The sequence below is a fragment of the Prionailurus bengalensis genome, chromosome B4 (assembly GCF_016509475.1).
Source record: "Prionailurus bengalensis isolate Pbe53 chromosome B4, Fcat_Pben_1.1_paternal_pri, whole genome shotgun sequence".
NCBI classification, from domain to species: Eukaryota; Metazoa; Chordata; class Mammalia; order Carnivora; family Felidae; genus Prionailurus; species Prionailurus bengalensis.
This window is the reverse complement of record NC_057358.1, coordinates 57,403,869-57,427,457: the sequence shown is the minus strand read 5'-3', so window position 1 is coordinate 57,427,457 and position 23,589 is coordinate 57,403,869. Positions and strand designations below refer to the sequence as shown.

The window sequence follows — 23,589 nt, the reverse complement described above, 5'->3', positions numbered from 1 at the left end:
TCAGTTATGCCCTTACTTAGGCAAGTTTTAAGTAATATTGGTGAGAATGGCCATCAGAGTAATGTTTTAAATAGGATGTTTCCTGTTCCACAAATGCATAGAAAATTATTGGTTTATACAAGCCTCTTTTCTGATAAAAGGATGACTGAAATATCATTTCTCTTCTATGTGCAGAGCACTCGTAATAATTCTAGTCAATTTTACCCAACTAATGTTACAACCACCTAAAAGGAATTTGCTCTTAGGTTGGTTTGGCAGTTACATTTTCATTCTTACACATGAAAAAAAGTTACAATATAGGTAGGAAATTTTTAAAAATTCTAATTATATTTCCAATCATCTGATGTAGTGATATGTTATGGTTGAATAAAATTATGCCAACTAAAGTCTGACTTTCTCAAAAATTGACCTGACATAATATGGTATCAACAAACATTTTGAGAATTTTATATTTTAATTCAAGTTTGTTAAGTTCTGTAACAAAAAATGTAAAAATACAGGCTCCCTCTTGTGGGTAAAATTACCACCTGTATATTTTTGTGTTGCCAACATATAAGATATGGCAAAATTTCTATTTCATTTTTAAGTAAATTCTACTCTATAATCTATTTATTTGGTCAGATGTGACATTTCACTTCTTGAAAAAAAGTAGAGTTTGGAGTACTTTTTTAGTAAATTTTTTAATGAAAAGAAATGAGTTTTTTTAAATTAATGGACTATGTATAGACAAGCTTTATTTTACTGCAGCAGCATAATTTCTGATACTCAAAATTTGTAATAACTTTTCTCATTTCGGAATACTCTCCTGTGGAACAATTAGCACACTAATGATACAATGTGGAGTCTTTGTCAGTGCGGTGACTTTTGGATTTCTGTGTTTGTAAAAGTTCTGATACTGGAATGAAGTAAAATCCCTCCCTACCCATCATGTTTCACGTAGATACAATACAGTAATAAACCTGCTCAAATGCCATTAATCTTGTAATCAAAACTGAATAATCAATGGTCTAGTAAGAATGAACACTGAAGCATTATTCAGCTCTCCCTGAATTGAACTAATACTGGAGACACTGAGCTGGGGCAGAGGCTGTGGCTACATCACCATATATGGGTTCCCTGCTTTCAGAAGTCTGATTCCTAGGAATTTCAACTGAGTAGCAGAGGCAATTTCCTTTTCTTTCTTTCTTTCTTTCTTTCTTTCTTTCTTTCTTTCTTTCTTTCTTTCTTTCTTTCTTTCTTTCTTTCTTTCAGTTTAGTTATTTATTTTGAGAAAGAGAGAGAGAGTTTGTGTGAATGCCGGAGGAGCAGAGAGAGAGAGGGAGAGAGAGAATTCCAAGTAGGCTCTGTCCTGTCAGTGCAGAGCCTGATGCAGGGCTTGATCCCTGGAACCATGGGATCATGACCTGAGCCAAAACCAAGAGTTGGAGGATTAACTGAGTGAGCCAGCCAGGCACCCCAATAGCAGAGGCCATTTCTGTCTAAACTGGGGACACTGGTAATCAAGCCAGAGCTATATTCACTCATGAAAATGGCAAGAGCAGTATTTCTGACGCTGAGCTTGGCAGCACAGTCCTAGAGATATATAGCAAGAAATGTGAATGCAGAGATACCTGAATAACTCCCACTAAGCAGTTATGGTGCTGACTGTCATTGTCATACATTTGAATGAATGAATGTCATTCATTCAATGTCATTCATTCAATGTCATCAAATATCATACATCTGAATGGAATCAAGGAAAGGGCCTGTGAGGACACCTGAAGATCTCTCATAAATCATTCTAAGAAATAAGAATTTATCTTAATGTTGCCTGCCCTAAAGCATCTGTAGGATGTTTACATGAAAATCAGCAAAATGAACAACTTCTGAGGGGATTAATATATATGTGTATATACAGATAACAATATATGTATATATACAGATAACAATATATGTATGTATACAGATAACTATATATGCACATATGTTTTTAGATTAATTCTGGCAGCATTAAACAGTGTCAAATTAATGCCTCTTTTCCCATAATGATTTTATTATATTTATATATTTTATATACATTTATGTAAGTATACATATACAGATTTACTTTGAAAACCTTAGGAAAAAACCTTGAAAATTCTCTACTTCCAAAAGTTCTATGTTGATACATTTATTAAGATGGAACAATACATTGTTTTTTCTTAAACATCTTTTTATTAAAAAAAAATTTAATGTTTATTTATTTTTGAGAGACAGAACGTGAGTGGAGGAGGGTCAGAGAGAGAGGGAGACACAGAATCTGAAGCAATCTCCAGGCTCTAAGCTGTCAGCACAGAACCTGATGTGGGGCTCAAACTCATGAACTGTGAGATCATGACCTGAGCCAAAGTTGGACACTTAACTACCTGAGCCATGCAGGCACCCCTAAACATTTTTTTAATGTTTATTTATTTTTGAGAGAGAGAGAGACAGAGTGTGAGCAAGGGAGAGGCAGAGAGAGAGAGAGAGGGAGACACAGAATCTGCAGGAGATCATGACCTAGCTGAAGTCAGATGCTTAACCTACTGAGCCACCCAGACACCCAATGGAACAACGCATTGGTAATGGTGTTTTATTTTTCTAGGATTCCTCTTGCTGATGACACAATTCCTGTGTGAATCTGTTTACAAGATTCTGAAAGCTGAACAGAGAACTTTGGCACTGCACTGGGTAGGAAAAAGGTATATTCATAAAATACATAATGCACACCTTTGAAAAATCGATTAGTACACTTGCTACTTCACAAAACTGGAAAGTTTATATGCCTTTCTTATTTTTTTAATTTATAAGTAAAATACATGACGTATGCATAGAAAACTATAGTACATAATCTTTTATATTCAAATGATAACCGGATTTGTAATTAGAATTTGGAAACTCATTATGAAGGTAATGTCTAAACTAGCAGATGATAGCAACATTTCTTTTAGTTTTCTTTTTTTTTTTTAATTTTTTTTTCAACGTTTATTTATGTTTGGGATAGAGAGAGACAGAGCATGAACGGGGGAGGGGCAGAGAGAGAGGGAGACACAGAATCGGAAACAGGCTCCAGGCTCTGAGCCATCAGCCCAGAGCCTGACGCGGGGCTCGAAGTCACAGAGCGCGAGATCGTGACCTGGCTGAAGTCGGACGCTTAACCGACTGCGCCACCCAGGCGCCCCTCTTTTAGTTTTCTTAATGAGATATACTTTTCTTGAAGTTGTGGAAGCTTTTTGTCTCCATTGAAAAATGGAGAAACATTAAAACATTTGTCCTGCTTTTTTGTTGTTGCTACAAAGGAAATATTTTGGGTCACAATGGGTAGGTCACACATTTTATAAAAATTTCCATTGGCTATTAAGTACCCTGGGGTATGCTTTTGTAAACACACATACAAAAATGCAATTTTGCTCAGGCCAAACATATTTTTTCAGTTTGCTTGGCAGAAATATTTAGTGGGCATCTATCTGTGAGTGCATTTATGAAATGCTTGTTTGTCTTTTCAAAAAAAGTTACACTCTGGGAACAGGAACTGAAAGTTTGACCACAGACCCACACTTGAAAATCCTTTTATTATCCCCTGGCTGACTATCATGTGGGTGACATCAGAAAAGGTTGGAGGTAAGGGAGCCTTTGTTTAGAAGTTTGTCACGAATAAGATGGAAAAGGAATTCTTTTTTTGTTTTTCCTAAAATGAATTATGGAAAAATAATCTTTTTTGCATAGTGGACTAAAACTTATTCACTAATCGACTCTTAAGGTCTTATGACTTATGTTTGTAGAACTTCAAGATGCAAGTTTATTTGTGAAAACCGTTAGAATCAATTGTGTTGGTTAACTTCTTTAAAAATTAATTGTTAAAACCTAAATAATATCCTTAAAGTATCTGTAAATAAGATTTCATATTTTCATAGACAAATCAAACAATATAATATGGAAGAAAGCATAGTGAGTAATGGATTTTTATGCTAACAGAAGGGGAATAGGTCACAAATGAATTATTGCAAATATGAAACTTGTGTAGTTTTACAAGTGAAAACACCAATATCAATACAATTAAAAGGCAAGTGTAAACCTGGGGCTACTTCTAATAAATATAGTGAACATCACATGTAAACAGGTCTTAGTATCAGAAGGCACTAACATCTTAATTTAAAAGAGAAAATGTAAGGGGGCGCCTGGCTGGCTCAGTGGGTTGAGCGTCCGACTTCTGCTCAGGTCATGATCTCATGGTTTGTGAGTTCAAGCCCCGTGTCGGGCTCTGTGCTGACAGCTCAGAGCCTAGAGCCTGCTTTGGATTCTGTGCCTCCCTCTCTCTCTGCCCCTCCCCCGCTCACGTTCTGTCTCTCTCTGTCTCTCAAAAATAAATAGATGTTAAAAAATAAATTAAAAAGATAAAATGTAAGAACAAATAATTAATGAGGAATACAATTCTAATGCAGTATGCTAATAAGAGAAATGCAGAGTTATGCTCTACTTACTATCCAACCAGTTAAAAAAAAAAAAAAACGGTTTGGAAGGATAATGTTGTAACAAGAATGTGGGGAGATGGGTACTTTTAATAATGTTGGGAAAAGGTTATATTTGTTCAACTTTTCAAGAAGTGATTTGGCCATCTCTGATATGAGCCTTAAATGTTTCCAAAGCATTCCACGTAAAATTTCCACTAGTTTGAAAATGATTTGATTATAAGTCATCTGAAATAGTTAAAAAAAAAAGCAGACATGTGTATTTCTCTTTGCGAAGTCTGTGAAGTCTGTGTAGGCAGTTCAGAGCTGGTTGGATGGTTCCACGGTCATGAGGGACCCAGATCCTTCGTCTCTTGCTCTGTTACTCTGAACACGGGACTGTTACCTAGTGTTTTAGAATGTCCAGAATTGGTATTCCAGTAATCCTGTCCCTAGGCTAGCAACAAGAAGGAAGTATCAGTAGGAGAAGATCATGCTCCCTCCCTTTAAGGAAATCTTCTGGAAGGTATTGACATCCCTTCCGTTTACATTTCATTGGCCAGAATGTCGTCATAACAACCAAGCCATGCTTAAAAAGGCTGGAAAATGTAGTTTTTATTCTGGGAGATAAGTCTGGGGAAGTTATTACAGTGGAAGAATAAGAGACTGGATATTGGGCCCAATTAACAGTATTTGGCAGTTTCACTTCCAGGAATCTAACTTAATGAAACAATTAAAGAAAGAGACAAAATTTATATAAATATATTTGTTCACTTTCATATATTTATGATGGGAAAATTTTGAGATTGACTAAATTATCCAGCATGAAGCAGTAGTTGGATAAATTTGAGTACCTTTATTTTATACAGTCAATAAAAGATTTTTAAAGAATTTTTAAGGACACACGAAATTATGCATAATACAATATTAAGTTAAACAAGTCAGAATCCACATTAAAGATACATTGTATAAATTTGTGTGTGTGCACACTTATGTACATGCACACACATATACATTCACTCGTACATATATATTGCAAGTACATAAAATTGACAGAAAACAATACTTAAAAGTTAATACATCAAATATTATTAGCTCTAGATCATGGAATCATGACCAATTTTAATTTTCTTCATAGTTTACACAATTTTTTGAATAAGTATGATTTGATATTAAAATTTGAGACGTAGAAGACATATGAAATTCCAAAAGGCTTATATGTTGCCTAATGTTCCTGTTAATAAAAATACTAAATATGTCTATTCAAGGAGAGATGAAACAGCTTAGCACCTATCCTTTTTGACTTTTTCCTGCAGTCAGGTTGCAATAAGTGTTCCCTCTCAGTAGAGCCATTTGGTTACTCAGAAATCTTGATCATATTGCAGCCAACATGGGTTAGGGCAGATTGAGATACTGTGCTGCAGTTCAGTGGTGTGTGTCAAGCACATGGAAGTTGTTGGTAATCGTGCCTATTTGAAAGGCAAAGAGCAGAACATTTAGAGACTTCTCTTTCTTGTGTATCAGTGAAAGAGGTTGAGTGTTGCAGTTCTGGATTAAGAATGTTTCTTTGTGTGTGTGCGTTAAGGAACTTTTAAAAGTGTTATGTTAACTTAGAATATTAAAGGAGTGAGAATTTAACTCAAAGCTAAATGAAAAATCAAATTAGAGAGCAATTCATGAGAAATCCTTTGCAGAAATTAGAGTGAGAGCATTCACGCCCCCCCCCCCCCAAGCTGACTTGACTCTTTAGAACTTACAAGAGAACTATGATGTTGAGAGGCATAGACTTGGGAGACACACTGTTTGAGTTTCTGATTGCACCACTGATGGCTGTCTCTCTTGGGTATGTTCTTTAGCCACCAATTCCTTATGTGTGAAATGTAAATAATAATAGAAGACACTGTACCATGCTAATATTTATCACATGGATACTGGTGTAACTGCACTGATTCAGCAGTGGTTTAAAGCTGAAACCATTACTGGAGATAGAGTCACTTTGTAAATAATTGAAGTTTCAATTCAATAGGAAGATATAATAATTTAAAGCCTAAATGCCCACAATAACATAATCTCAAAATATATTAAGGATAAATTGCCAAAACAGCAAGGAGAAATAAGCAAATCCACAATAGCATTTTAACCTACTTTTAGTAATTGATGGAATAAAGTAGACAGAAAAAATCAGTAAGGATATAGAGTTGAAAGACAAAAGTAAGAAACTTGACCTCATAGACATATATAGAACCTGGCATACAACTGCAAAACACATATTATTTTGAAGAATACATGGAAAAGTTATAAAAATTGGTTGTATGCTGTCATAAAATAGGTCTCAACCATTTTTAAAAGAATTGGAATTCTACCAATTTCATTAGAAATCAAGTTGCAAATAATTTTTAAAAATGTATAGCTAGAAAATAAGTTTCAAAATTCCAGAGAAATCACAATAGTAATTTTAAATATTCTAAGGAAATTGAACTTCTTATATACAACAATTGTAGAATGCCTAAAAGAAGTACTTAATGGGAAATTTATATCTTAACTGTTACGAGAAAAGAGGGTGAAAATAAAGAGGCATTTCAAAAAAAGCAAAAAGAAAAACTCAAAGTAATAAGCACTAGGAGTGAATTAAAGCAAGAGCAAAATTAACAAAGTGGGAAGTTGTCATATTTCCAAAATATTTGATTCCAGTATTCCAATTCCAAAAATTGATTGTTGTAAAAGATGAATAAATTTTCCAGTCCTCTGATGAGACCAGAGAGCAAGTGATAAAGGGCACATAACCAATATCAAGAATGACTGAAGCTATATCACAAGTGTGCAGATGTTAAATAGCCCGTAATAAATATTATGAACGTTATGTTACCAAGTTTATATTGGTAAATATGAAGAATTGGATGAATGGTCAAATTCCTAGAAAAATACAGTGTAGCAAAATTTACTCAAAAAGAAATGGAGAACCTGAATAGTTCTGTAACCATTAAAGCAACCGAATTCAGTAATCAAAAATCGTCCTATAAAAAAAAATTCCAGACCCAGGTTGCTTCACAGACAAATTCAAGGAAGAAATAATTCTAATTTTACATAAGTTGTTTTTTAAAAAACAGAAGTGATAATCTCAAACTTACTTTATCAGGTCATGGAAACTTGGTACAAAACTTGGTAAGTATCACTTGAAAAAGTGCATTTACAGGGAAATTCCTCTCATGAATATAAATGGAAAAAAATATCAACCAAATATTACCAAACAAAAGTCATGATCACTGGGACACGTGGGTGGCTTAGTTAAGCATCCAACTTAGGCTCAAGTCATGATCTTACGGTTCATGGGTCGAGCCCTGATTGGGGCTACACGCGGTTGGTGTGGAGCCTGCTTGGGATTGTCTCCCTCTTTCTGACCCTGCTGTGTGCACGCTCTGTCTCTCTCAAAATAGATAAATAAACTTAAATTTAAAAAAAAGAAATGTAATGAAGGATTAAGACATTGCCATTAGATTGAATAGAAGGAAAATGTTTACAAGCTATAGAATTATGAATGTTTATGTATTTTTTCAAATGTGTTGCAATGTTAAAATATCCTTTTGCACATATCAACAATACCCACAAAAGGGCTTAGTTGAATATCAGATTTTATACTCCATTGAACAAAAATTACACAACAAAAGTAAGTACTTTACATAGATGTTGGGAATCCAAGATTTTGCAGAGGTAAATTGAGGATAGTGGTTAGTTAAACCATTGATAGCAGTTATTTTTGCTTTGCTTATCTCCTTCTGCGTTAACATTCTTTTAAAATGTCACTGCATTTATAGTTATTTGCTTTAACCATTTAGCTAGTTAATAATTTGTGATCCTGAGGAGTTGTTATTTGTACATGACTTTTGGTCACCTTTCTCTTTTACTTGCAAATAAGCAAGCTCTTTGCTTTAACTATTTATCAAATCCAATCACTTTTTTTTCCTCAGTCACCCTAATATAGAGAGTAAAACTCTTTATTGCTTGAAAAAGGAAAATAATCCCAATATATTGCAAATTGTCAAGTGAGTTCTTTATAATTAAAGATTACTTTGCAATATACAATTTTTAAGGCATTTATCCCGACAGGGTTCACTGGCCTTTGAGCATGAGCCACTTTGTTGACAAATCTATCATCTAAATTGTGCAACATTAATGAGAACTCCAAGCAGCACAGTCTTACATTTTAATGTAGGTGGCAGTTTAAGGGAAAAACAACAACAACAACAACAACAACAACAAAAAACCACCACCAAAACAAAATACTGAATGTGATTGAAGTTGGTTTTAAAAAGGTCTGTCACCTGTGGATAAAAACGTGCATAACTCTGAACACATAGTAATTAGGAAGACTGAAAGGCCATAGGAAAATCCAACGACCCTTTGAAATATAAACACCAGTTACGATTTTTTAAAAAGGAAGGAGGCACTGATTTGTACATTTATATTAGTACAGGGCTTGTGATACTACTTACTTGTACAACTAATCATCCATGCTCTACAACCTGACCCACAGTTCTATTGTACCATATGGTAGAACAGATTCAAAGCTGGTCTTTGATTTGAATCCCTTGTTAATTAATAACTCATCATGTGATTGTATATTTCCTGAATGGTATCAAATTTCTATATCTCATTCTTTTTAATAACCCTTGATACATCATTGTAGATCGTACTTTATTGTTGCACCTCAATTTCTGGAATATCTTCATTTTGATAAACTTTCAGCTTAGTTTTCTCAAGTTAATGAAACGTTGTAAGTAACAACACCATGAAAAGCATGCTAACAGCCTATTAAATCTAAGGGCACTATACTTTTTTTTTTTTCCTACAGTTTATTTTGACAGACGGATCATGGGCATGCGCATGAGCAGGGGAGGGACAAAAGGAGGGAATCTGTCAGTGCAAGGGGCTCCAACTCATGAACCATAAGATCATGACCCAAGAGCCAAAATCCAGTCAGACGCTTAACCGACTGAGCACTGTACTTGTATCATTTTTTTCCTTAACTCAAACTTATTTGTATAAATGCCTGATTATACTTGATCATCTTCATGCTCTACCTACAAATCTCTAATAACCATCTGAATAGTTTTGCATAAAATTATTAAGCTTATTTTCTGGGTGTTTCGAATGTATGTACATATGCAGTGGAGGAATTTTATTAGCACAATTTGAATTGCAGAGTTCGTTTCAAAATGTATATCAATTTAAGTAACATAATGCAGTCATGTAGAGATGCTCCATTGTACTGGTCTTGGAACAAGATATTGCTCTTTGAGTAGCTATTGGTGATGTTCTTGAAACAGCCCTAAAACGCCTGGCAGAAAGTAATGGTCTATGTATAATTCCTTTGGCTATGGCTTTCAGCTTCTGATTGATAAGGAATGATGAATGAGAATCATCCAAAAGTTATAGGAAATTTAGAGTTTATTACTTTTTAAAGTCAGATGGTAATATATGTCTTAATAATTTAATAACAATGTTTGATCATTGTTCTCTTATTCAGCAATTGTTTATAATTAAGAGAATTTTTCCTTCCAAGTAAAATAATGGCATGAACTGTTGACCAGAATTTTTTTAAATGATGTATATAAGCAAGCCATTGCTTATTTTTGTGTCTTATTTTAGAACACTAAGCAACAGAGAAGCAGTTCTAACAATAATAATTTAATTTGAGAAAAAACCTTGAACCAAAACTGTCTCCATAGAACTTTTTCATAATTAGGTTATACATCTTCTCAATGGAAGAAGTCTTGCCCACGGTCACATTCTGTAAATGAAAATACATTTTGCATAAATTAGTGATGTTGAATTGCTGGGATTCATTATGAAGTGTAATAAATATTTCTTAATTTTTAATGTAATTATGAACCATGATTTTTTTTTTACTTTCCTAGATGATGCATGTATCTCGGCATCTTGTAGAGAATTAAAAAAAAAACCCATATTTTATAGTGAATAATTGGTGTTTTAAAATATAATATGGTGTGACATGACATAGCATAACATAATATAAACATGATGTTTGACCTGTAATTAGGGAATTTCATTCCCTCTTAAAGCTTTTTGATACAAGTGTCGTTTTAGGCATTTCAAATCTGTGTGAAAGGAATGGTTTAAGGACAATTTTCTAACTATTTAGAAAAAAAGTTAAATTCAATTCCTGTGCCATTACCAATATAAATTCTGGAAGGATTAAAGATTTAAATTTTTAATAGAAGACACTATAAGAGTATTAAGAGATAGTGTTGGTGAATATTTATGTAAGTGTGGGGAGGGTTAGAAGTTATTTTTAACGATTATACCAAAGGCAGAAGTCACAAAGAAAAATGTTGTTAGGTTTGATCACATAAACATAAAAGCTTTTTGGCTTCTTAAATGGTAAGACTGACAAAACAAGCAAATAAGGAACTGAGAAATATATTTGCAATATATTAGGTTTATTGATATAAAGTGCTATTTTTGCTAAAACTATTGGAAGTGTTATATATTCAATGTATGTAAATAAAATATAACTTAAACTGCTTATAAATTAATAGAAAAGTAGAAAAATAATTTGAATATTCAGTTAATAAGAGGATTCAAATGGGGATTAAACATATCAAATGTTTGATTTTTGTAAAATTCATGAAATACAAATCAGTTGAGATAGTTCATTTAGCAAATTAGAAAAGATGAAAAATGCTGCAATAACCAATTCAGACAAGATTGCAGTGAGATTAGGCCTGTCCTTGACTGAGGCTGGTGGTGTCATTTGCATCCCTGCACCAAAGATTCATTTCACACAGTACACATTAAAATCAGTTAATGTTGATGTTTGTGCTTCTAGGAGGTTAGTTAACATTTCATATATGGTGTTTATAGTAACATAAAATTGGAAACAATCAACATATTAAAATTGGCTCTATGTTAAAAAAATTGTGTGTATATGTGATGGAATATTAATTTCATGTAAAAATGATGTAGGGGCACCTGGGTGACTCAGTCGGTTAAGCATCCAACTCTTGATTTTAGCTCAGGTCATGATCTCATGGTTTGTGAGATCAAGCCTTGCATCAGGCTCTGTGTTGACAGCATGGAGCCTGCTTGCAATTCTCTCTCTCTCCGTCTCTGTCTTCCCCTCCCCTGCTTGCATTTGCTCTCTCCATCCCTCTCTAAAATATATAAAATGAAAAAAATTTAAAAATGATGTAATAACATGGGAAGCTAGAACCTGGGCAATGGTAAATATTTATTGAGTGGATATGTGGGTACATGCACGCACACGAACACACACACACAGAGGTGTGTGGATCATGCATAGAACAAAAGTTCTGGAAGAAGATATGAAACATGCAGAAAGGATATGTCTAGATTAAAGAACTATGGCTGATTTTTAAAATTTTCACCTTTTTGATTATATGTGTTAGTTGCCTTTCTTTCTTTCTTTTTAAAAAAATTATTTATTTATTTTGAGAGGGAAAGTACAAGTGAGGGAATCCAGAGAAAAAGGGAGAGAGAGAAAATCCTAAGCAGGCTCTGCACTGACAGCATGGGGCCTGACGTGGGGCTCTAACTCAAAAGCCATGAGAACTTGACTTGAGCTGAGACCAAGAGTCAGATGCTTAACCGACTGAGCTACCCAGGTGCCCCAGTTGCCTTTCTTCAATAAACATATATTACTTTTATTTCAAGGAAAGGTGCATATATGTTAACTGTATGCATCCATGTACTAATCCATACATCAGGAACTTTCCCCCTGCATTTTCTTCTTGGAGTTTTACAGTTTTAGGTCTCATGTTCAAGTCTATGCATTTTAAGTTAATTTTTGTGAATGGTGTAAGATAGGGGCTCAATTTTATTCTTCCGCTTGTGGTTGTCCAGTTTTCCCAGCACCATTTAATAAAGAGAGGATCCTTTTCCCATTGAATATTTTTGGCTCCCTTGTCAAATATTAGTTGACTTTATCAGCAGAGATTTATTTATGGGTTCTCAATTCAGTTCCATTGGTCTTTGTGTCTATTTTTATGCCAGTACCATACTGTTTTAATTACTGTAGCTTTGTAGTATAGTTTGAAATTAGGAAGTGCGGTATCTCCAGCTTTGTTCTTTATCCTCAGTATTGCTTTGGTTATTTGGAAGGATTTTTTTTTTTGGTGGTTGTTCCATACAAATTTTAGGGTTATTTTTCTATTTTTGTGAAAAACGACATAGGAATTTTGACAACGATAACATTAGTACTTCATATGTAGTTTTTCTAATGAGAGCATTTTCTATATACACAGATTGCTGTATAAACATATTTAAGTTCTTTGTACTGATTTTGAATTGGGAAAAAAATCAAGAGGAAGAGTGTTTTTCAGAATTTTTAATACATTAAAGTCTATACGGTTAGGATAAAATGCTATAACACTGCCAACTTGTTTATTCAGGGTTTATTCACAAAATTCAGTTCTTCATGTTGTGCTAACTTTTGCCTTCATGTGAATTCCACTTGGTCCCATTATCGCTGAGAATAATACCCCAGAAATAAGATTTTTAGAATCCTTTGAAAATAAATTCTAAATCTTACATAATGGACCATAGATACTATTCCTTGTTAAGATACCTGCTTTGGGGCACCCGGGTGGCTCAGTTGGTTAAGCATCTGACTGTTAATTTTAGCTCAGGTCATTGTCTCACAGCTCTGAGACTAAGCCTCTCTTTGGGCTCTGTGCTGACAGCATGGAGCCTGCTTGAGATTTTCTCTCTCTGCCCCTCTCCTGCTCTTGCTCGCTCTCTCAAAATAAATAAATAAACACTTAAAAAATATATATTTACTGGGACACCTGGTTGGCTCAGTCTGTTAAACGTTGGACTTCGGCTCAGGTCATGATCTCACAGTTCATTAGTTCAAGCCCCGCACTGGGCTCTGTGCTAACAGCTCAGAGCCTGGAGTCTGCTTCAGATTCTGTGTCTCTGTCTCTCTCTGCCTCTCCCCCACTTGCACTCTGTCTCTGTCTCTCTCTCTCTCTCTCTCAAAAGTAAATAAATGTTAAAAAAATTGAAAAAATTTGCCTTTTAAAAACCATCATTAAATTCTTCCAGTACTGTTCTATTGTTTCTATAGTCACTTTTCTTTAATGAGATAGTTAACTCATTATTGTGAGCATAAATCATGTCCCTGACTTTACAGATGTGTCTACAGTTGGATTTTTTAAAGTTCTCTTGCATTTCCCCCTTTATTCTCATTTTTATAACCAAACACCTCAATCAAAAAGTGATTATTACACCCATTGGATGAAGCAGATTATTAAAATAAAGTAAAATATATTTGATAAATTGTTCAGATGAACTTGTCTTTTTTGACTGAAAGAAACTTTTATAAAATGAATTCTATGTTCTTCCATTACCAACACACCTCAGTTAGATACTTAAATAAGTGAACTTTGGTGCATAACCCCTTTTTTCTATTTTTAAACTTTATCTGTACTGAAATAAAGTACAGGTAAATATTTTAATTTTAGGAATAGGAATAACTTTTCAAAAATAAATAGTGTTTTTAAAAGAAAATTTACACATTATGACCGGCAACTTTAAAAAGGAGTAACACTTCTAGAGACTTAAAAGAACTCAAGATATTGATACGCCCTTAAATAACAAATATCAAAGTATTTATGTAATGTCATTGGAATACAGAAGAATAGGGTAAACTACAGAAAAGGAAGGTCAGATCTAATTTTAACCTTTATATTTATTGACAACCATTGTGTTTTCTTTATTTATTCCCCCATCTTTCCCTTTTGTTTTAGAAGTATTGTTATTGAAAAGGAAGGAACACTAATGTCAGAATTATATTAAAAATCAGACCTCAAGACTATCTGTGAGGCAGAAATAATCCAACTATTATTTCTGGTATAAAAAGTTTTTTGAATAACATCACTTGCCCAGAAGCTGTTTTCCAACCTAATAACTCTTGGAATTATGATCTAAAATTTCAAGAGGATTAAGGCTGCATAACTCCTAGAAAGTACAAGTGTGCAGGAATGTGACCAGAGGTGAAATCTGATTTAAAATTTCTTTGAGAAAGCACTAGTTTGAAACAGTAGCCTGAGAAAGTAGAATACTATACATATAAATATTGCTTAGCAAGCTTCTCTTAGTTAAACATATATTAAGTACATGCACAGCAGTCTCCAAGATGGTCATTAACTAGGGTTTTAGTCTATTTTCTCGATTTTAACCATCTGCTTTCAATTCTTCTTGAGCAAAATTAGTCAGAATGGACAGAAATAAAGTTCAACACGTTCTATATTGGTTCATCTTATTTTTAGTGATTTCTTTATGAGTCAGTTTGGTGGCAGCATGGGATGCATGCCCAGTGTGTTGATGGAAACCCATGTTGGGTGTGCCTACCATTTATCTGTCCACTCTGGCATTTTATCAGAGGTTGTATAAGGAGTTGGATTGAAAAGAAGGAAGCAAAGATGCATCTCTGTGTGACAGTCATACCATAATGTGCCAAGCATGATACTGGTTGCTGCAGAAGATACAATAATAAGTAAAGTGAGATCCTGGGCTTCAAAAGTGCTAGAAAGTGCTGGGGTGCAGGTGGGGGTGAGGAAGGCAAAAGTATATCAGTCCCTCTTTTATTTATTTTTTTTCAATACATGAAGTTCATTGTCAAATTGGTTTCCATACAACACCCAGTGCTCATCCCAAAAGGCGCCCTCCTCAATACCCATCACCCACCCTCCCCTCCCTCCCACCCCCCATCAACCCTCAGTTTTTTCTCAGTTTTTAAGAGTCTCTTATGCTTTGGCTCTCTTCCACTCTAACCTCTTTTTTTTCCTTCCCTTCCCCCATGGGTTTCTGTTAAGTTTCTCACCAAACTCCACACCTGAAAAACAATTAACCCAGTGAAGAAATGGGCAAAAACATGAATAGACACTTCTCTAAAGAAGACATCCGGATGGCCAACAAGCACATGAAAAGATGCTCAATGTCGCTCCTCATCAGGGAAATACAAATCAAAACCACACTCAGATATCACCTCACACCAGTCAGAGTGGCCAAAATGAACAAATCAGGAGACTATAGATGCTGGAGAGGATGTGGAGAAACGGGAACCCTCTTGCACTGTTGGTGGGAATGCAAATTGGTGCAGCCACTCTGGAAAACAGTGTGGAGGTTCCTCAAAAAATTAAAAATAGACCTACCCTATGACCCAGCAGTAGCACTGCTAGGAATTTACCCAAGGGATACAGGAGTACTGATGCATAGGGGCACTTGTACCCCAATGTTTATAGCAGCACTCTCAACAATAGCCAAATTACGGAAAGAGCCTAAATGTCCATCAACTGATGAATGGATAAAAAAATTGTGGTTTATATCAGTCCCTCTTTTAAAAGGCAGAATGCGGGGCGCCTGGGTGGCGCAGTCGGTTAAGCGTCCGACTTCAGCCAGGTCACGATCTTGCGGTCCGTGAGTTCGAGCCCCACGTCAGGCTCTGGGCTGATGGCTCAGAGCCTGGAGCCTGTTTCCGATTCTGTGTCTCCCTCTCTCTCTGCCCCTCCCCCGTTCATGCTCTGTCTCTCTCTGTCCCAAAAATAAATAAACGTTGAAAAAAAATTAAAAAAAAAAATAAAAGGCAGAATGCAGAGGGTCAATGTCTCTCTTCTGAGTACTTAGCATCCAGATGTGGTCTTTGCTAGGCATGCCAGTTTTCTCAAGATGGGGGTCAGCTTGCAACTAGTTTAATCATAGGCATTTGATTTAGTGTTTGGCCATGTATAGATCTGAACTCCACTTCTTTCAGAGAAAACAATTTCAAATCTGTTGCCCCACAGCATCTAGGAGAAACCCAGTGGCAATAAGCAATATTTACAGAACATGGTTTGAGGAATATGCAATTCTTTTGAGATGCTCCAAAGTCTACCTCTGAACTAAGCCAGAGATGCAGAGGTATGTCCCTGAATATTTTCCAATAACCCCAAGTAAATGCCCTTTATGACCTCTGCTTTAGTGTGGTGTCATAGATCCACATTGAATGCCGCTATAAGAGCTCAAAAAATGCATTATGACTACCAAGAGTTGTGCTGCAGAAATCTTTCATTGCAACCTATAGCATCCACTCTCTAAAACTATTTGGGAGAAATTTCTGACTCCTTTTACCAGTTATGCTGCTGCCAAGTAGTTGGTCTGTTTTTATCTAATGATACCTGTGAGTTGTGTAACCGACTTTTAATTGATGTTCTCTGTTATATTTCCTGTATCAGAGGAGGAAGTGGTTTCATGGACAGGGGGTGAAGGCCGTGGAGAAGAAGTGGGAATCCAGAAAGGCATAGCTAAAACCATGGTATCTGAGTTGGGTCTTGAATGGTGGAAATAAGGAGAGAATTGAGACAGCATGATCAACGGTGTAGAGGAAGAACTGTGTAGTTCTATTTGGCTTAGAAATATCAAGGCAGTAGTGACATGTCAATCTGTACATTTCATATTGTCAAATTCAACCTGAGGAGCTTATGTGTAATCTTGTCTAATTTGATGAATAGTAAGATGGCATTGATTTTTTTCCCCCATGGGGGAAATGTCAATATTTAGCATGTTTTGTCCAATCTCATAAAGATTTCTCTGATGTGTATTATGGTATGGGTTTTGGGGGAGAATAGGGAATATAGGAATTCAAAAGACCAAAAATAAAATGTGATATCAGTTCCCCAATAGAAACAGGGTAGATGTATTTCCTGAGCATGGCTGTTGATAGCCATGGCATATCTAAGTAATATAATTTTGACTGAATGATAGCTACTTCACTATAGAGTCATTTATAGTTCATGTACTCTTTGTTCATGCTGAGTCCATCAGCTAGCTGTCTTTCCTTTTTTTTTCCTGTTCTTTCTTTCTCTCTTACATTTTGTTAAATACGGTATTATACTGAGTAGATATGGTCATTGTATAAAGTATGTTTTTCTTTTTTTTTAAAAAAAATTAATCTTTATTTATTTTTGAGAGAGAGACAGAGTGTGAGCAGGGGAGGAGCAGAGAGAGAGGGAGACAGAATCCAAAGCATCCTCCACGCTCTGAGCTGTCAGCACAGAGCCCGATGCGGGGCTGGAACTCACAAACCGTGAGATCGTGACCTGATCCAAAGTCGGGCGCTCAACCGATTGAGCCACCCAGGCGCCCCATAGTATGCTTTTCTTTTAATTGAGGTATAAATGACATATAACATTATGTTAGTTTCAGGTTTGCAACATAGGGATTTGATATATGTATATATTGCAAAATGATCACCACAATAAGTCTAGTTAACATTGGTCCCCATATGTACTTACAAATTTTTCTGTGTGATGAGGACATTTTTTAAAGTTCATTTATTTATTTTGAGAGAGAGTGAGTGAACGTGGGAGAGAGAGAGAGGGAGAGAGAGAATCCCAAGCCAGCTTTGCATTGGCAATGCAGAGCCTGACACGGGGCTCGAACCCACCAACTGTGAGGTCATGACCTGAGCCGAAGTCAAGAATCAATCACTTAACTGATTAAGCCACCCTGGCAGCCCTGTGATGAGGACTTTTAAGATATATCTTAGCAACTTTCAAATGTAGAACACCATGCTGTACGTGATATCCCCATGACCTATTTATTTTATTTTATAACTTAAGTTTGTGCTTTTAGACCTCCTCCAGATAAATTTTTTGCTAAAAATTTCAGTCATATTTATGTAAGCATTGCAAAAGGAGAATAGTAAGGTATAAAAAGAAAGTTACAAAATGTACTCTTGTTTTAGGTATACAATAGTTATTTTTTCTCTAACATTTAGTATTTCTTATTCTTTCCCATTCTGCATTGTATTTTATTTTTAAGTTTATTTATTTTGAGAGAGAGAGAGAGCAAGCAGAGGAGGGGCAAAGAGAGGGAGAGACAGAATCCCAAGCAGGCGCCAAGCTGTCAGCACAGGGCCTGATGTGGGGCTCGAACTCATAGTTATTTCTCTTACAGTTAAATCCATGAAAAACCTCTTGACCAGATCTTTTGAGAGTTGGCCTCCTTTCTGCTGAGACAGCTTTTACTCTCTTACTTGCTGCCTCCCCTGCCACTTACCCCCTCCCCACCATGCCTGCTCCTCCAAGTTGTTCTTCATGTCAGTGAGGTAGGGCCTTTTTGCTGTCTTTCCCATGTTTATTATTTCTGCTCCTCTCCTTGCACTTGTAATTCTATTTATAAGTTATTTTTTTTTATTTTACTCTTATTACCACTATTGAATCTCTAATTCATTATTCAAAGTCAAATTCAATACCAAACTTCTTCAGGATGACTTCTCTGTAAAGAACAAGCAAAATAAAGTTTCCCTTCCTTGCTAAAAGTTTATTTTAAGGGATTATGGAATCTAAGACGTGCAAGATGATATTAGACAATATTATTTAGGCTGGTTCAACCTCACAACCACTGCAGAAAATCTTTTATATTGTTCATTATTGATCATTACCTAACTTAAGTGTTTTTAGTGATAGATATTCATTGCTTATCAAATCAGCTTGATTCATTGTTGGATGCCCCTGATACTTAGAATTTTTTTCCTTTTAATAAGTCACATTTTTCCTTCTTCTAGCATCATTGATCTTAGATCTTTCATTTAATCTATTTTATTGATTGTATTCCATTTAGCACTTTGTAGTATGTTAATTGTGTGGTTCTCAAAATTCTGTCCTTTCAGTAAGTCTGACAACTCCTTTTAGCTAGGAATCGTAATGTATACTTCTGTATTTCTTCAGTGCCTTACATACTACTTAGCATAGACGAGCTATGTAGTAAATACTCAATACATGTGTGTGTCTGTGTGTGTGTGTGTGTGTGTGTGTGTATAAATCAAAATGGATTTTTCTTATGTTAACCTAGCATTTACACACAGTGATAATAGTGCCAAAGCCGAAATAATATCCAACATTTGCAAAACTCATTTTCTGTCTCTTCCCCACCTCCACCACAGTTTCACTTTGACTGTATTGCTTCCTAAGATGTCCAGTGTATTTTTATGTCATACTTTTATGACGAGTGTTTCAGATATATTAGTACATTTTGCTCTTTAGGAAACACAATCACAAATCTCGATTTATTACCTATTGAATGGACACCTGCATAGGAGAGTATCTTAGCTCCTGGAGAAGTTAGATTGTCAGATCTTGACAGCCATTCTTTAGCTGTGCGATCTCGGACGACTTCCTTAACTACTCATTGCTTAGTTTTCCTATTTCTAAATTCGAGATGATAGTACCTATTTCATAGAGATTTGAACATTAAATGAACTAATGTATATCAAGTATATAGAACACATATCTCGACTTTAGTAAATGTTATTATTGTTAAAATGTACTCACCCAGTATCTGAAAAAAATTCATAGCTAAGATAATATAGGAAATAGCTCTAATGATCCCTAGTGATCATATTTACTCTCATGTATTTTTTAAAATGACATAGACCTTAAATTTTTAAAGAGAAATTCATATGATTTTCCTTTTCAGTGAAACATCTAGATCAAGAAGTTTTACTGTATGAGTGGTTTAAACTAATAACAAATAACTATTTTGATATTGTTATTAACAGTGTTATTATTAGAAAATGGCTAAATATTTTTTATTCTTGACATATTTAAAGAACTTAAAGCTGCAAATAGATTTAACAGCATCAAAGGAGTTTAGTTTTATAAGCCAATAATGATAAAATACTAATATGACATTTTATAGCACTTTACAGTTTTTATAGTGCTTTCTTATGCATTATGTGATTCAAAATGATAACATATTAATTCTCATTTGGAATTATTGCACAAAATGTATCCCTGGATGAATTCAGGGAATTTCTAGAGACCATGGGCCAAACATCAAATATGGCCTAATTTTCAGTGTAGGGGTCTTAAAATAAAATTTTAAAATGTATTCAGAGCTACCAGTTGTACAATTTAAAGCACTGTCAACTGACTCATTATATAGGAGGCTGGGTAAAAGGACTAAATAAAAAGGAGCTTCAATCCTGTCAATCTAAAATTTAGAATCTAAGTTATAACTTAGAGAAATCAAAAGTCACCTAGAAAAAACTTTGCACGTGTATGTGTTTGTGTGTGTGTGTGTGTGTGTGTGTGTATGCAGTGTCTGTAGATGTATGTAATCAACAGGGAAATATTATTTCTGAGAAATGTGGCTTCGCCAACATAGAAAGCATAAGATAAATGAGAAAATGATTAAAAACTTGATGATGTTAATTTGGAAATTTTGTTTTCCCCAAGACTTTTTAATTAACTTAAATACCTCTTCTCTGCTGGAAAGAAACATTTAAAATATGGTTCCAGGTAAGGGGTAGTTGACAGAGACTTTATGCACCCGCAGAGTAAAGCAGGCCACCCAAACCTGTGAGAGCACTTTCCCTTCCATTCACACTTCCAAAGGGTTAAGGGAGAAGTGCTCTATTGTATTCCTGATGGTTTTCTCTGCAGAAAGCCCAGTGGGCTCTTTCAAGGGACTCTAAACAATGAGCTCAGTGAGGCTGTTCTGTCTAATTACTCAAAGACAGGGATGCTAAAGAGGAATTAATGACAGTTGACAAGTGCAATTAATAATTATAGCAAAGCCTGGAGTCATGCAGCAGGCAGATGACAATAACGGGGTAACTCTACATGGCAGCTTTCATCGGTTTGTGCTCTGTGTGTGTGTGTTTAAAGTGAGAGGCTTTGTGCAGGATGGGCCACACTTCATGCAGACAGAGTAGAAACTATAATTGAGTGACTCTAATGGATAGAGTTGGTCATACTCTCATTCACATCCACTCTCTTTCTCCCTTTCCCTCTATCTCTTGCTGCCTTCCCTCCCCCTCCTTTCTTGCTTTCAGCTTTTCCAATTTGGTGAAAGAAACATAGTGTAACTCAAAACAGAACTTAACAGGAAAGAGCTACAGTTAGCTTTTACTATCAGCTGGTGACAAAGCTACTTAAAATTCTGTTGGGCAACTGGAAGGAGAAGGGGCTGGGGAAAAGGCAGTCACAGAAGTGGGATTTCCATATCAAAGGGCAAGCCTTTGGCTCTGAATGGTAATTAAAGTACCCCGATTTCATCTTCCTGGTCAAGTCATGAAAGGGGAAAAAATTAGAGAGAAGAATTTTTCACTCCCTTCAGACTACAGAAAGGAAAGCCATAAATTAAATGAAAGCTGAGCTTAAAGGTGTCTAACGCTTCAATCTTTGCATCTAATAGAAGCTATGATTTTTTTCAAGCATTTATTCAGTTCACATCTTCCTTCTACCCTGATTATGAAGGATATAATGTCTGCTTACATTTATTGGGCACACATCTCGGGCTTCCCGAGTTGGTAAAGTTATCAGTTTTCATTACACTGCCTTGGCGGCCCAGTCATTGGGGAAGGTCCTGTGTACTTTGAGCAGAACTAACCTGTTTTACTAATTACTTCTCCAGGTAACCTAAAAACGTAAAGTGACTTGTTCAATTTTAGACATGTGTTGGTGTGACTCCAACACTTGTATTTCAAAATGCTGCAGATTTGACACTCACGTGCTACAAATTGTGCCTCTTTCATTGATTGCCGGAGCTATTTTACTGTCTTCTCCAACACTCCCATTTCTAAGGTTATTGCTGTATGAAATTATTATTTCAAATTGAAGTAAGGGGCTTATAAGTAGTTTCAAATTCATTAAAGGAGAATACCACTTATGTTCCGGGAAAGAAGGACTTAGAAATCTTATTCCATTTTTTTGGATGAGATGTTCAGCTTGGACCTACTACCTCTCTATTCATTAGCGATCACAGAGCTTTCTTCTTCTTCTTTTTTTCCCCTTTCTTTCTTTCTTTCTTTCATTTTTTTTTCCTCAAAAGAGCCCAGAAGCCTGGCCAAACTCCAATGTAGATAATTACATTCCACCTACCTAATTCCCTAGCTGCTTTAATTGGAAACAATTCCACTTTACTCTTCATCCTCCTTACTTCTTGTCCTTAAACTGCTTTGTAGCTTCTTGGGCATCTTTCACAAACTACCATATATTTTCCATTTTCAAAGTACTGTTTTGGATTTTGGGGTAACGTAAATTTACTGAACTAGATGGACTAAGGGTCCATGGATTAGTACTTAAAGGTTTGCGAAAAACAAAACAAAACACAGACTCACAACTATAACTGGCTTCCAACTTACCTTCTGTAGTCATGTTGGACGCGATGCACTAAGTGGAAAGTGGTTTGTCTTGCTAATGTGAATTAGCCTGTGTATTCTCAAAAGGTGATGTTACCATAAAGGGGTAAAACTTGGTTTTGAAAAGAAGAAAGGATTATCCCCCTTTCAAAAAGCATAGATACACATATGGTACATATAACAATATACTGGGTGTATTAAAATTTCATCGGGTGGGCTATTAGGGAAAATTTATAAAAATGTTCACTGGGAAAAATGATAGTGAAAAAAAATACTAAGAGACACTAATGTAGGCTTATATCCACTCTTTTTTTATTGATGATACAAGAAAGAAAAGATGACAGAGGCGAGGAGGGCCTACCAGAGCATTCCATATGCCTTGCTTTCTTTTCTTGTTTCTCTTCATTTGTTATCAAAGTCTGTAGTACAAACCAGTTTGAGCTATTCCTCTGTTTCTTACTTTTTCTTAAGAAGTAAAATGGATGGCCAGTGGAGCACAGTAATGAATGAATAAAGAGTTATAAACGTATACTAATCCAAACACTTAAAGGTATAAAGAATAATCAAATTAAACCCCAAAGGAGAAAGATCATAAATAGCATTAAGAATATAATATATTAAACACTGACTGAGAATGATCATTGAAAATATCATGGGAAATACTAGTTACACATATTTTATGGAGGAAAAAGGTACACGCTATCTTCCAGACTTCAGTAAAGAGAACATTAAAAGAATACTTAAGGATTGGATATAGTGATACATATTCTAACTTGCTCTTCCAAGGGAGTATATTGACTCTGAGATATTGACTCTGAGACAAAATAGTTAAGAATATTTAAAATCTGTGGCCAGATGAGACCCTTAGTCCATCTAGTTCAGTACTGTGCAGTGACCCCAAGAATGTATTGTGTGAGTACATTGTTACCCTGTAGGCCAAACAAAAATTGTTGAAAACACCCAAATAACTAACTGTAG

General features: G+C 35.3%; 1 protein-coding gene across 1 annotated transcript in view; it reads left to right on the top strand.

Moving 5' to 3' along the window:
* The window catches only part of SOX5 (SRY-box transcription factor 5), a 1,010,647-nt gene that overhangs the window by 277,274 nt on the left and 709,784 nt on the right, over positions 1-23,589 (top strand). The window contains exon 4 of the mRNA XM_043564662.1: positions 2,603-2,699. The gene's annotated coding sequence lies outside the window, so the exon portion shown is untranslated. The remainder of the gene's footprint in view (positions 1-2,602; positions 2,700-23,589) is intronic.